The sequence below is a fragment of the Macrotis lagotis genome, chromosome 7, assembly GCF_037893015.1.
Source record: "Macrotis lagotis isolate mMagLag1 chromosome 7, bilby.v1.9.chrom.fasta, whole genome shotgun sequence".
Taxonomy (NCBI): domain Eukaryota; kingdom Metazoa; phylum Chordata; class Mammalia; order Peramelemorphia; family Peramelidae; genus Macrotis; species Macrotis lagotis.
This window is the reverse complement of record NC_133664.1, coordinates 183,171,042-183,186,778: the sequence shown is the minus strand read 5'-3', so window position 1 is coordinate 183,186,778 and position 15,737 is coordinate 183,171,042. Positions and strand designations below refer to the sequence as shown.

Below are 15,737 nucleotides of genomic sequence, written 5' to 3'. Positions count from 1 at the left end.
TTTCTCTCCCTCTCTCCCATTGTCTGTCTTTCTTCCTATCTCTTTTCCTCTGTAACTTTGACACATTGTTCCAAATGTGAGCTTGCTTTTATAAGTGCTTGAAGTAAACAGTGATTTATACCCAAGTTTTATCTTTTTTTGGCTAAAAATCTTCAGTTCTTTCAATGAATTTTAATATGGTATGGTTTCCCTTACTTTCACCATCCTGGCCACTCTTCTCTGAATATACTTCATATTGTCAATGTCCTTTCTAAAGAAATGAATACCAAGAAATGAACTGAATCTTTTAGATATAGTCTAATCAAGGAGGAATAAATTAGAATAGTCACAATCCTTGATTTGGACAGTGTTAAATGCAGTTGAAGCTCAAGTTAGTTTTTATGACTGCCATCTCACATTGTTGACTCATATTGAGGTTTAAAAAAAAACAACCTTGGATCTTTCTCACATGAACTGTGTGGACACACATTTATAGCAGTGCTCTAGATAGGTGGTAGCAAACAAAACAACCCAAAACAGAATATGCATTCCCATTGTTTGGAGAATTGTTGAATAAATTATGGAATATAAATGCAGTAGGAAATGACTAAAATAATGATGTTTTTTTTTTCCCTCTCAACACATTCAATTTTTTTTTCTTTTTTTAGATTTTTGCAAGGCAATGGGGTTAATTGGCTTGCCCAAGGCCACACAGCTAGGTAATTATTAAGTGTCTGAGACCTGATTTGAACCCAGGTACTTCTGACTCCAGGGCCAGTACTTTATCCACTGCTCCACCTAGCCACCCCAACACATTTAATTTCGATTGCATTGATCATCAGGTTGCCTTCTTTGGGTGGGAGAGGGGAGGGAAGTGAGCTTGGAGGAAGAAGCATAAAATTCAAAACCTTACCAAAAAACTATCATTGTCTATAACTGGAAAACAAATAAAATATTTTTATAATAAAAAAGAAATGACTAAAGTAATTCTGGCTTGTATAAACTGAAGTAGAATGAAGAAAATAGACCCGGAAGAACAATGCACAAAATTACTACTATAAAAAAATTAAAATGCTTCCAAACACAGATCTAATGCAGTAACTAATTATGGTTCCAGAGAAAAGAAGAGGAAATACATACTTCTTTCCTCTTTATAGAGAAGAGGAGGACTATAGGTTTAGAATGCTGCATCTTCTTTCAGACAGGGTGACTTTACCAGCTGTGTTTTTCTCAAATATGTCTTTGATACAGGGAGAATTCAGTGAGGGAAAGGGTGTATTTTGGGAAATGATTTTTATATATAAGGAGGGATAAAATAATTTTGTAATTATATCCAAGATTCTTGAAATAATTATCAAATAATTTTAAACATTAATAATCAAATTCAGAAAATATTTATTATGTGCTTTCTATGACCAAGTCATTGTATTAAACAGTGTGCAAAAACAAAAGAGAGCATTTGTCTTCAAAGAGCTTTCATTCTTCTGGGAGCACACAACATGGACACAAATAAGAAAATACAAACAACTTCAAGAAGTAGAGGGTGCTAACATTTGGGAGGGAGTAGAGGATCAGGAAAGGCTTCAGAATGGACAAAACATGTGAGCTGTTTTGAAGAATAATAAGGCTTCTAAGGGTAAAGTTTAGGAGAGATGACATTCCAGATTTGAGAGTCAGTTTGTGAAATGACAGGAGCAGGAGATGGAGTTTGGGATACTTGAACTAGTTAGCAGAACAGTGACTGGAACAGAGTTTTTGAAAGAGAGTAATATGAAAATAAGTGTAAGCCAAATTGTGTGATATTTAAATATCAAACAAAGAAGCTTGCATTTTATCCTAGGTACGGAGTCATGAGCAAATGGATAACATGGAAAGATCTATATTTCAGGAATATAAATTCTAGATAGTATCTTATTCATCTTGCATTTTGGAATTTTAGGAAATGGGGGGGTTCTATCTTCTCTTTATCTGAAATACTTTAAATCAGAGACACTAGGAGACCTATACTTGAGGAAACTCACCATTCAGAAGAGATCTCTAGCCTTAGAATAGGAAATAGAAGACTTTGGTCGAAGAGCCCTCACATTTATCAGACATCCTGAGAAGTTGCATTCTTGATGCCAAACCCCCAAGTGCTAGAGGACCTATACTTGAGGGACTTAGAAACCAGTAGTCAGGTGATTTCTATATGTGTATCTACTAAAATGCTGAATACCCCCTAAATTAGGGAAATTCACTGTAGCAATAAGAATCCCCATTCAAACTCTTTGAGTTGGAGGTACTTAAAAATGAGGAAGAGACTTGATCATTTTCTCCTATCGATTTAAATTCCTTTCTTTGGTGGCAAATACTTCTCCAAATGATTGTCTATATGGAAATCAAAATGTCCAAACTAAAGAGGGGAAAAGGAAAATCCACACACATGACATATATGTTCAAAGGAGATTTATTAAAGGCTCCTCCTCAGTGGATGTCCAGTTTTTTGCTCATGGGATGCTGCCCATCTCCAAATCTTTGTCCTATGTGGCAACTTCTCAGCTCCAAATATTGATTTCCAACCTTTACCCTCTGCATAGGAAAGAATAATCATCTAGAGATTTGCTCTCTCCTTTCAGAGGTCCAGGCTGTTAACTATTTGGGAGCAAGGTCCCATCTATTATTTCCATTTCCAGATCTAATCTTAGAATTCATCAGCACAATGATTGGTTTAGGAAGAAGGGTTTAGAACAGGAATGTTTCTGATCTACTCAAGCTTGGCTCTCAAGGGGGATATGGAAGATCTATCTATGATGCCAAATTCTATAAGGCCATCTGATTCCATATGGATAATTATTCATGAAGTTTCCGCTGGGAGGGGGGCGGCTAGATGGCACAGTGGATAGAGCACTGGCCCTGGAGTCAGGAGTACCTGAGTTCAAGTCCGGCCTCAGACACTTAATAATTACCTAGCTGTGTGGCCTTGGGAAAGTCACTTAACCCCATTGCTTTGTAAAAAACCTAAAAAAAAAATTAAAAAAAAAAGAAATTAGAGTGGGACACTTTCTTAGCTAACTCCAGAGATGAAAAAAAGAAGCACATGTACCACCTTCCCTAGATAGCTTTCTTGAGTTTGATAATACTGTGTTAGCAGGGAGGTAATCCAATACCAAATTTATCACAGTAAATTTTGACAAGGGATGGAAAAATTCTGAAGCCTGGTGAGAAATGTGATTTGGCTCCTCTAGAGAGAATTTGGAGTTTTTGTTCATTTTTGGAAGCAAGGAAGGGACAACTAAGGTGCTGTAGTGGATAGAGTGTCAAACCTGCACTTAGGGAGACCCGAGTTCAAATCTGCCTTCAGACATTTACTAGTTACGTGAGACTATGAGCTAGTGACTTAATCCTGTTTACCTTAGTTTCCTTATTTGCAAAATGGGCTGGAGAAGTATCTTTGCCATGACAACGCAAAATAAGGTCATGAAGTGTTGGACATGATTGAAAAGACTGAAAAAGGAAGCAAGGAAATATTGTATGATTTTGAAATAGAGGTAGAACTAGAAGGAAAAGGGGGAAGAATATGTTAGTATGGCAGTTTGAATGGCAGCCAGAGAGGGTTGTTTTTCCTCTTTTAGTACGTGTGTGGTGTGTGTGTATGTGTCTGTGTATTTATGCCCTAAAGGTACAATTAGAGTGGAGCATAGTCTATGAAGTATAGATGCTTTGATTAACAATGACTCACAAAAAAACTGAGCTATTTCTATTCTCTTTCCCTTTAATGGTTGCTACTGCTATCCTTTTCTAAGTGTATACCTAATTTTGTAATGAATTATGTTTTATGGGATTAGTTTTACTCCTCATAAACTCTTATGGTTGATCCTGTTATGTATATTTCCTTGAATCCATTGGTTTAATAGCTTGAATGTGCAGGGGGCATTTTTGGAAGCATTGCAGGAAACAGTAACTTTTCTAGTTTGTTACAGAATTTCTCTTTTTCTCTTACTGGATACGTAATCAAGAGTCATTTATATATTTTGTACCAAAATTCCCATTAATGTGAACTTGTCCTTTTCAGCTTGTCCTATCAAACTATAAGGCTAAACTGCTATTGCACTATTTAAATCAAGTGCTTAAGAGCCTTAGAACTCCCTAGCAACACCTAACCTTGAACAAGAAACAATTAACTCTTAGCATATACATGCCAATTTTCTGATAAATACCAGTATATCCTTCAATTGTTCTTTCAAGTAAGGGATAAAATGTTTTATAGAAGTGTTCTTAGCTTTCTTCCCCAAGATTCCAAATATGAATACCAACTCTAAGCCCATTGGTATTGGGGGGTAAGGGGAGCAAACAAACTTCTTATAAACAAAGATCTCAATGAGGAATAAAGACCTTATTTAATAATATAGCTTTGTATAAATGTGAGCGTATAAGAGTTCACACATATATAATAGCTAGTATTTATATATCACTTTAGATTCTCAAAGTTCTTTATATATATTCTCATATTTGATCCTATGAGGCAGGTGTTATCATTATCATTTTATAGATGAAAAATTTAAGCAACTTGTCTGAGGTCAAACATCTAGTAAGCTTAGAATTTGAATTCATTTCCCCAACTAGAATACTATCTACTGTGCCATCTAGATAATGATATGAATATATATATATATATATACACACACACATATATATATATATGTCAGTAACTAGAATGGCAAGCCTAGAATCAGGAAGGCTTACCTTCCTGTGTTAAAATACAACCTCAGACACTGTGTGACCTTGGGCATGTTACTTAACCCTGTTTATCTCAGTTTTCTTATCTGTAAAGTACACTGGAGAAAGAAATGACAAACTACTTCAATATCTTTGCCAAGAAAACCCCAAATGGGAATATGAAGAGTCTGAAATGACTGAACATACATATAAAAATATAAATTAATTTATATTCCTCAGACACACTTAAACTTCCAAGATTCTGAACATTTAGACTATAAATTTATAAATATAAAAACAAAAGGGTATAATAATACAGAGAACAGGCACCCTAGAAAGCACTGAGGCAATTAAAGTTTGGTTGGCTCTACCATCCCCCCCCCCCTTTTTCGGTGTGAAGCTACATAGCTGGAGTCAACTGCAAACACTATTTGGATCTCAACATCTGAACACAAGATTTTCTATGATTCAGATTTTAAGAAATAGTTGCCTGTTGTCTCTTCCTACTGCCTTTAGCTCCAGTTCTCCACTATTTGGAGAAGTAGAAGCTGATATATCTGCACCCTCGAAACTGTGCTTAGTCACCTCAAGACCTTGGGTGGAGGCCCCAAATCACTGATGTTTTTCTATGACTTCAAAATTGCCACCTCCTTTATCCCCCACCCATTGTGATTATTGATTTGCTGAGGAGAAAAAGAAGCCAATCATTTTCTTCTGCTAACTCTCTTGTAACACTCATATCCATCTGCTTCCACCCTCCACTGTACATACATATTCTCCTCTTCTATTCCATGATGACCTCTGGTACCACTAAATTTATTTACATTCATGAATAAATTTTGTTTTGATCTATTTCTCTTCATATCACACTCTTTTCCCCTTTTGGTGTTCACAAAATCCTGCATCTTTCCAGATGATACTGGTCACCATCTGTAATGCTGACACTTTTCTAATGATGGGCACACACAAACACACACATCTCAGTGGCAGGAAGTAGCTTATTTCTTGTTCTCCAATAGTACTTCTATATTCTCCCTATGTTGCTATCACTTTACAACTTCTTTAAATTGATTTCTATGCATTTATTTTTCTCAGTTCATAACCTTGTTGCTATAACATTTGCCTCCAGTGTTTCTCAGCAAACTTAGTAGCTGACTTTTTGTTTTCCTTTACAGCTGTACTAGTTACAGCTAGATGGCACTTTGGATAGATGGCCAAGACTAGAGTCAGGAAGATCTGAGTTCAAGTCAAGACCCTGAGCAAGTCACTTAATCATATTTGCCTCATTTTCTTCATCTGTAAAATGAACTGCAGAAGGAAATGATCAACACTACAGTATCTTTGTCAAGAAAACCTCAAATGGGGTCATAGAGAGTCAGGCAGGACTGAAACCCCATAACTTTGAACTCTGATATTCCCCCTGTTATCATAAGATTTTCTTCCATCTTTCCCTTTGCTTCACTTTTCCTTAACTCAACTGCATTCTTATTGTGACCTTCTGTCTCTCCATTATCATCTGTTCCTTGTTCATCACCCTCTTTCCTGTCATTACTTTCATCTTTTAGTAGTCTTAACCTTATAAGTGACCATTTCATCTATATAAGGCTTTCTATATAATTCAGTTAAAAACAGACATTAATAGCATTATTCTTATGTTAATAATAGCAGCTCATATTTATATATTGTTTGAAACTTTAGAAAGTTTAGAAAGATCTTACGCTGGTCATCTGTTATACCTCCAACTTAGAGAATCCATCTCATACTTTAAAATGTAGCTCAGGGGAAGCCTGGACGGATTTGAACTGATGCTGAGCGAGATGAGCACAACCAGAAGAACATTGTACACCCTAACAGCAACATGGGGGTGATGATCAACCTTAATGGACTTGCTCATACCAACAGGGCAACAATCAGGCACAATTTTGGTATATCCTGACAAAGAATTGTGGAGTTTGAACAAAGACCAAAGACTATTACCTGTAATTAAAAAAAAATGTTATCTTATTATATAATTCTGCTACATCTAATTATGTTTCTTCCTTAAGGATATGATTTCTTTCACATCACATTCAACTTAGATCAGTGCATACTGTGGGAATGATGTAAAGACTAACAAACTGCCTTCTGGGGGGGGGGCGGGAAGTAAGATTGGGGGAAAATTGTAAAACTCAATATAAATAAAAATCTTTCTAAAATTTAAAAAAATAAAAAAAAACTATATAGCTCAGGAAACATCTTTATCATGGAATTGTATCTGATCCTTAGCATTTAACTAGTAAATCTAACCATAAAACCTTGTATATAATTTGTATGTTACTTTATATTTATGCTGCATATATTTTTATATGTACTTCTTCTAAAGGATTGTTTTATTTTTTTTTCTAGTTTTACTCCCAGAACCTAGCACATGTCTGGCAGAAAGTAGATTTTAATAACTACTTCTTGGTCTTTATAGAGCCTTGTAACAACTCTATGAGGTAGGAAATGGAGGTAATATCATTGTTATTTTAGAGATGAAGAAATTAATCCCTTAGAAAGATTACTAATTTGCTCAAACTCAGATGAAATTAGAACTCAGGGCTTCAGAAGATAAATCCAGTGTATTTTCAACTACAGCTTTCTTCCTTTTCTTATGTCTTAATATAACTTGAAAGTCATTTATACTTGATTGAAAAAAGGGATCACTTTTCCTAAGAGATCATTCTTTTACTTTCAAAGGAATATTTTCCAGAGTGCAGGAACAGCAAAGGATGCCTTGAATTCATGGTTTCAAATCAGATTACAGGAAAGGCTCTTGGGTTCCTTTCCAGGTGACTATTCTTTGGCCTCTCAGTCTGGGGTACTTTTCTGTGAGAGGCTCAGGATCTTGGCTTTGATTCAGCAGTGTCTAGACAAATAGGAAATTTGGGTCTGGGTTTGTTTCTTTTTCCATTGTTCAAGGAAGGGCCAGGTTAAATCAATGGGAGATGAGGTTGTTCCCACCCTTTCTGCACAGGAACCAAGGAAAATGACTTTTTATAATTGATTCACTTCTTTTCTACCCCTCAGTATTTGACCCAGTTTATTCCTTGTGGCTGCAGGTCAGATTCCTGTAAACTCAAAAAACCCCTTTCTTTGTGAAAGGAACATTCCGCTGCCTTAAGCTTTGATGGTGATTCTGGTTTGTTTCCAGGGCTTTAAAAGAGCTTATTTTCATCTCAATTCTTAACTAGATGAGACACAGAACACCAAGAGGTACTCTTCATGGAGAAGTTCTATTTGAGATTCTAAAGGATTTCATGAGAATGGTGAGGTCCTCCAGAAAGTCTTGTTAGTCTGTTACAGGGTCTTTGCAGAAAGCCCCAGAACATTATAGAGTCCTTTAGACAAGATCCCTTATTTACCATTATTCAAATAGTATGCACTAATTATCCACACAGGAAAAAACCAAGTAGTTGAAAAATGCCATAATGTTATAAATGTGTATATATTGTCTGTGTATTTTACATATATGAGGGGCAGTTAGGTGGCACAGTGTATAGAGCACTGGTCTTGGAGTCAGGAGGATGGGAATTCAGTCTGTTCAAGCTGTGTGACCTTGGGCAAATCACCTAACCCTGATTGCCTCACATTCAGGGCCATCTCCAGTCATTCTGATTCATATCTGGCCATTGGTCCCAGATGATTCTGGAGGAAAAAGTGAGGCTTGTGACTTAGCATAGCATTCTCATCACTCAAAATCCAATTTACTTGCTTGTCATGGCATCATGTCCTTGATGTTGTGGTCTCTGAATGAAAACATTACATACATAGATAGATATGGAATTTTGAAAAAGGCATGAGAAATATTTTGAGGAGAGTTTTAAGCCAGATTTTTGCTTTTTTTTGGAATCAAATGTTTTTTTATAGTCAGCAAAACATCAACGAAGTGAGACCTTGTATCTTCTACATGTTTCAGTCAAATGGATAACGATAAATAAAGAATCTATTCTGGAAGATGGCTTTGAAAATCCTATCTATTCTCTCTTTGATTGTAGTCCTTTGTTCTTGAAGAAAACCAAAATAAGATCACAATGTTTGAGTCAAGGTATAGGGTGTTCCACAGTGACTGATTTGACTAATGTGTAATCATAAGGCTCTACTATAGGTTAGGCAAAATAAATCACATAAACATTTTGAGTGGAGATATATCAAAATTTACACATCTTACTTTTCTTTTGAGATACTACAATTCTGTTTCACTCAAAGAACACAGCATCTTCTTTGAGGAAGTCATACCATGATGGGGTGGTCCTATACTGGTATCTCTCATGTCTCACAATTAATTTCAAATTTCTTCAGGTATGGCTTCTTTCCCAATATCTTCTTCAGGGATACCCTCAATGTTTTTGCAGATTTTTTTAATGAATATTTTTTGTAGCTGTGAAGATTGTTATATGTGCAAAACTCTGTTGATATTCTCTCAGTTTCATTTTTCTGAAAATAATAAGGTCCAAGATCTTTTGATATCTTTGCCTCTTTGAGATATACAAAGGTCCTACATATGTGAAAAGATAACTAATAATAAAGAGGAATAAGTTAAGAGGTAGTAACTGATATAGAAACTATCAGAAACAGATTAGAGAGTTAATTTCATACAATCAGCCAATTCTGGTCAATATAAAATCCTAATTTTGTTTTTTTTTTGAAATTGACTAAAAAATGGAACTCTCAAAGTTTTCAATTTTCATTTGCTGCTTGGGGTTGAAAATCAGGAAACTAGTGAAATGAATTGGTACTTGTACCTCTTTTCAGTGTCTGCCTGTATCTAGGCAATCGGTTCCCCATTGCAGCACACTGCCCAAGTTTTTTTATGCAAAGTAGAAGAAAAAAAGAAAATTGTACATAAATTGTATATGAAACTGTAAATCCCTATTATATACAACTTGTTCTTTCCTTTTAAACAAAATGTAATTTTTGAAGTTGTCTTTCCTGTCTGTTTCATTTCTCCTTCCTTCTCTTTTGTGCATTTTTAATAAATCCTGCTATGACTTTTCTCCTGTTTTCTCTTCTTTTTGTCTTTTGTTTTTACATTAGAGGAAATTTACTGTAACAAAAATGCTGTTTAAAGTTAAAAAACTTTAAAAGACAATAACTCAGATAATTAAAATGATTAATCATGATCCTAGGGAACCTTTAATGAAGCATGATGCTCATCTGAAAGAATGCTTCTATACCATGCAGAATGAGATATCCATTTTTGGACATTGTCTATATGAGAATTTGTTTGCCTTGACTATTCATATTTGTTATGAGGATTTAATTTTCCCCCCTTTTTCCAATGGGGTAGACAGAGGAGAAAAAATTTGTTATTGGAAAAAATTTTAAAAAATATGTCTCATCCCAACTATACCCTTTATTCCAGATATTTAAAAAAATCATTCTTCCTTATTCCAGGCAGAGAATTAATTTTCAGGAGCAGATAAATCATCCATTCAAGATCCATTTTGCAAGTGGAAAGAGCCACAGAAAAAGAGACTGACATTTAATGTAATCCAATCTATCAATAGAGGATGAATTCACTTGGATTTAAAACAAGGTACCCAGAGATCAGTAAACCTCAGCTGCACTATTGAGGTCTTGACTCACTGCTTCAGGTTGTTTAATTAGTCACATTAATCCAGCAAATGACAGCAGAATGCTTAGTAAAACTGTCTAACTGGGACATTTCTAGGGAACCTTGTTGTTTAATTAGGAAATAATGGATTGTGTATGTACTGTGTAGACTTCAGGGTTGTAAAAGGTGCTTATGCCTGGCTCAATACAATGGCTTTTAAAGTGACTACTCAAATAAATTGACTGTTATTATGGTACATGAATTTAAAAGCGGTCATAATTCATCAACAAATTTAGCTTTAACTTAGAAGCAATCAATTACAATTGGAGATACTGGAAGGTGCCCAGATTAAATAGAGATAAAATAATAATAATAATTATAATAATGATCTTTATAATAATACATATGTATTCAGAATCTCACTGTTCACAAAGATATTTCCTTTTCTAAGGAATAGAACTTGCAAGAACAAAAGAATGACTGATTGAAGGAAGGATTTATAAAGTCTTTGTTATGTGTCCTTCATTTTTGGAAAGGACCAGTGACATTATGTTACATGTGTGAATTAGATTCAAGTGAGACAAATTGCATAAAGTCATCAACCTCACTCTTTCAGAGTCATTGAAGTCCAGTGGAAAGACAAAAATTAAGCTGACTGGTGATGACCCAAGATGCAGTTGGATGACCTTAGCATCTGATGTCTGAATAAGCTCTAGGTACTGCATAGTACCTGCTACAGTCATCTTCATGGCTTTTGGAACTAATTGTTCTCAGCTGTCAATTCTGCTGGGGGACGTCTTTGTGTCCTTAGGTTTGACACCATTCTATCTCTCCAATGAGTTTGAAACCTGTCAATTACCTTCAACCTGATTTAACCCATCTGCAGAGACAGTTACTGAGGTATGGTCACTGTATATGCTATAGTTTCTCAAAGTCACAGGTGAGAGCTGAGTGCCAGGTGGACACCAAAGATGGATGAACAGCTCAGAAAAAAACTTAGCAAGCCCTCACACCAGAACCACTAGTTCTCCTTAAACACCCCATACACCCATTTACTATACAGCAAGCACCATGATAAGTATGGATATGCAAGCAGAAAAGTAAGAGAGTCTTTGCTCTCATGGAGCCCATATTTTCATGGGGAGACAATACATATGAAAAAAAAGGCAGAGAGATAAAGAGAGAAAAGACAAAGCAGACCAAGTCATTGCAAATGACAGTATGGAATTATAAACTTTTACTTGTAGAACATTTCAAAATATACAAAAATCATTTTGTTTTTGTGACACTCTCATTATATAAATCTTACTTTGCTGCTTTCACATTTGTTGCTAAATGTTGAACTAAATATTTGATATACAATGGAAAAGTAATTTATATTATAAATAGGGAGGCAACATGGCTTCAGAAAAGGTTAGTGGGTGGATAGCAAGATGACCTCAGATTCAGAAAGAACACTGTCAAGTCTTGTCTCATATGGTTGGTTAGTTCTTGTCCATTATTGAAAAAGAACAAGATGACATCACTAGGTTAAAGACAAGTTTCAGTGTGTCCAACTCTGGCTGATCAGACCAATATGATCTTGGAATGCTCTACCGCAGGTCGAGTACAAATAGTCCATGTGAACACTTAGTTACTCTATTCACTGCACAACCTAGCTGCCCCAACACTTAGCTACTCTAAACTTATGTATCTCATGTTTCCTTTGAGCAGCTTCAATTCTTCCTTGCTCATAGAGCACAATACTCTCTCTGATGAGGGCACTATGCTAGGTGGTCCTGTGCCAGGTTCTCTCATATTGCACAATCAATTCCAGGGTTTTTAAGAGAGATCCTCAGGGTGTTCTTGTATCACTTCCTCTCACCCCTCTGGGAGACCTTGCCCTGTATGAGTTCTCCATAAAATAGTCTTACACAGGGGCAGCTAGGTGGCACAGTCGATAAAGCACCGGCCCTGGAGTCAGGAGAACCTGGGTTCAAATACAGTCTCAGACACTTAATAATTACCTAGCTGTGTGGCCTTGGGCAAGCCACTTAACCCCATTTGCCTTGCAAAAACCTAAAAAATAAAACAAAACATAAAATAGTCTTACATTTTTCATTTGAACAACACGGGCAGGCCATCATAGGTCCACACTCTGTGAAAACATTTGAATGCACTGCAGTTTAGCTCAAGAAAAGACCTCAGTGTCTGGTTACTTCTCCTGCCAGATGATCTTGAGACTCTTCCTAAGACAATTTAAATGGAAGTGATTCAGCTACCTGGAATGGTGCTGGTAGACCGGATTTCATAGGTATACAACAATGCAGTCGACACAATGGCTTTGCAGACCTTCATTTTCGTATTCAAATATCTCTTCTCTCCCATACTTACTTTTGGAGTCTCCCAAACACTGGGCTAGCTTTGGCAATGCAAGTATCAGCTTCATTACCTCCATGAAAAGTACACTGCCAAGGTAAATGAACTTATCCACAGTATTCAAAACTTCTCCATTTGTTGTAACTGATGTTTTCACATATGATTGGTATTGTGCTGGTTAATGGAGCACCTGTGTTTTCTTGGTGTTGTCAGGTCAAAATTGCCACAAGCAACAGAGAATTGATCCATACTTTTTTGCATTGTAGCTTCAGAAGTTGCATTGAGGCACAATAATCTGCAAAAAGAAGATCATACACCAACACTCTCTCCACTTTGGTTCTGGCTTGTAGCCTTTTCAGGTTGAAGAATTTACCAACAGTGCACTAGCTGACCGTAAAGCCATGTTCATTCTCAATAAAGATGTTCGATGACATAGTTGATTGACTGGATGACCTGGGTAGGTCATTCAATTTCTCACCTCTCTCCTGAGTTCTTTATTTTCTAAGTTGCTGAAAAGGGGTTGACCTGAAACAGCAGAGGGAGCTTCCCTTCCAAGAGTACTTTCTATCAATGAAATTCCAGATCCAGTTGCTGTCATTGTAAATGTTGTTCTTCATTCTGCATTGCTTCTTTGTATTATCTATAGTTTGTTTTTAGGATATAATAATATTCCATTATAATCATGCCATGATTTGTTCTGACAATCTTCAAATGTTGTAGGTTTCCATATTTTTGTTATTTTAAATAGAGTAGCTAGAAATATTTTTGTATGAATAGGTCTTTCCATTCTGGAGTCAATAAACTCTTTAGAGTATACTCTAAGTACTGAAGGGAATTTTACTGAATTTTTATTTCATAATTACTCATTGATTTCTTAAGGGTGACCCCAGATTCATTAGTAGTATAATAGCTTTCCTGTTGTTTTTAAATCACTGATGCATCATTTTCATTATTTTTTTACCTTTGGTAATTTGATCGGTGTAAGAGGTAGGTTAAAGCCCCCCCCCTTTTTATTCTTACATTTCTTAGGTTATTAGAGAATTTTCGTGTGACTGTCAATAATTTGACTTTCTTCTGTAGAGAATGGATTCTTACATCAACTGGGAAATGTCTCTCTTTATATATATATATATATATATATATATATATATATATATATTTTGCAAGGCAGTGGGATTAAGTGGCTTGCTCAAGGCCACACAGCTAGGTAATTATTAAGTGTCTGAGGCCGGATTTGAACTCAGGTACTCCTGACTCCAGGGCCGGTGCTCTATCCACTGCGCCACCTAGCCACCCCAGAACTGTCTCTCTTTTGTAAATCGTATAGTTTTGTAAATTTGTAGCTATTCCTTATTTATTATTTTATACCAGACTTTTATCAGAGATATATTACAATGATTTTTTTCTCAGTCTGATTCTTTCTTCTTATTATTGATGCATTTTGTTATTATGAGAAAAAACTTGTAATTTATGTGTAATTTGATTAATTTCTTTTGTGCAGAAGAAAAAAAGCTTTTCAGCTCTCAATAGCTGTCAAAGATTAAAATATTCCATCATCCTTTAATTTTTAAAAGAACATCTAGATAACATTTGTGGAATCAATTCATTTTTACTTAATTGAACGGATTTTAAATTGAATTGTTGTTGTTTTATCCTTCATTCTCAAAGAGGATCACGACATCAGAAATGGAATGCTATGACATGGAAATGGAGTGGATGAAAAATCAACAAACTCACTTTCTCCTTTGGATCAGGATGAATGGAGATGACCTTGGATATATGGGGAGGTCTTAGTTGTTAAAGATTAAAATATTCTATTATCCTTTAACTTTTTAAAAAGATATTTAGATAACATTAGGGAATCAATTCATTTTCATTCAATTGAATTCATTTTAAATTAAGCTAGATTGAATGTGGTGGATGGATACTTGTAAACTTTGCTATTAGGGGAGACTAAGGCTAGTGTATGAATCACTTGAATTTAAGATTTCTGAAATTAAGTAGGGCTAAAGTCAATCAGTTGCCCCAAGAAGTCTACCACTGACGTTGGGAATCTTTGAGAATGGAGGTTCATCAAGACACCTATTTAGGAATAGATACAAGTGTGAAAAGCTTCTGTACCAATTAATATTGAGATCAGGCTTATGAATGGCCATTGCATTTCTGCCTGGATGAGACAGGGAAATACCACAAACAAATTGTGGTATTTATTTGGTATGACTTTTCAATTCATCAACAAGTCTTTTAAAAACACTATGTTGAGGCGGCTAGGTGGCGCAGTGGATAGAGCACCGGCCCTGGAGTCAGGAGTACCTGAGTTCAAATCCGACCTCAGACACTTAATAATTACCCAAATGTGTGGCCTTGGGCAAGCCACTTAACCCCACTGCCTTGCAAAAACTAAAAAACAAAACAAAGCACTATGTCCCTGACACTGTGCTAAACTATATCTGTACAAACAAAAATGAGAATAGTCCCTGGCCTCAAGTAGCTTATATTCAAATTTGGAATTAATTTGTATATAAATTAATATATAGAAGATACACATAGAGTAGATAGATGTAATTTTATTGGGGAAAATACTAGAAGAAAAAGGAACAGGTTGGAATTGCTCATTTTTATTCTTTTTTTTTTTTACCAAATTGTTGGCCAATATTCTATAATTCCTTCTCTAGTGTTTGTGTTCTTGGTTTTATCAAACATATCTGTTGTGAGCCAATATGATGTCATGGATTGAGCTCTGGATTTGGTATTTGGAGGACGTAATTTTAAATCTTACCTCTGATGCTTATTAGTGGCATGATCACTTAAACTTCATAAACTTTAGTTTCTTCATCTATAAAATGGAGATAAAACTCATAGTTTTGACATTGTTGTGAGGATCAAGTGTAATACATAAAATTCTCTTTGTAAATTTCTCTGAAATTGTAGTCACTATCTTTACAAAGCATTGTATTAAAGATGATTTTCAAATTGTTTTCACTTATCTGTTTTTCTATTTTTATTCATCTCTAGATACTCTAAAAATATTTACCTGTTTTAGAGTATAATTTTATCTCTTGTTATAATTTTTCTTCTCTGCATCACTTCTCTTGGAATTTTTAAACTTTTGGTCTCCTTTTAAATATTC

The 15,737-nt window shown here is 35.4% G+C and overlaps 1 long non-coding RNA gene across 1 annotated transcript in view; it reads left to right on the top strand.

The window, feature by feature from the left end:
• The window catches only part of LOC141493197 (uncharacterized), a 56,679-nt gene extending 46,089 nt beyond the window's left edge, over positions 1-10,590 (top strand). Inside the window, exon 3 of the long non-coding RNA XR_012470144.1 lies at positions 10,090-10,590. This is a non-coding gene — a long non-coding RNA (uncharacterized LOC141493197). The remainder of the gene's footprint in view (positions 1-10,089) is intronic.
• Positions 10,591-15,737: the final 5,147 nt, after the last annotated feature.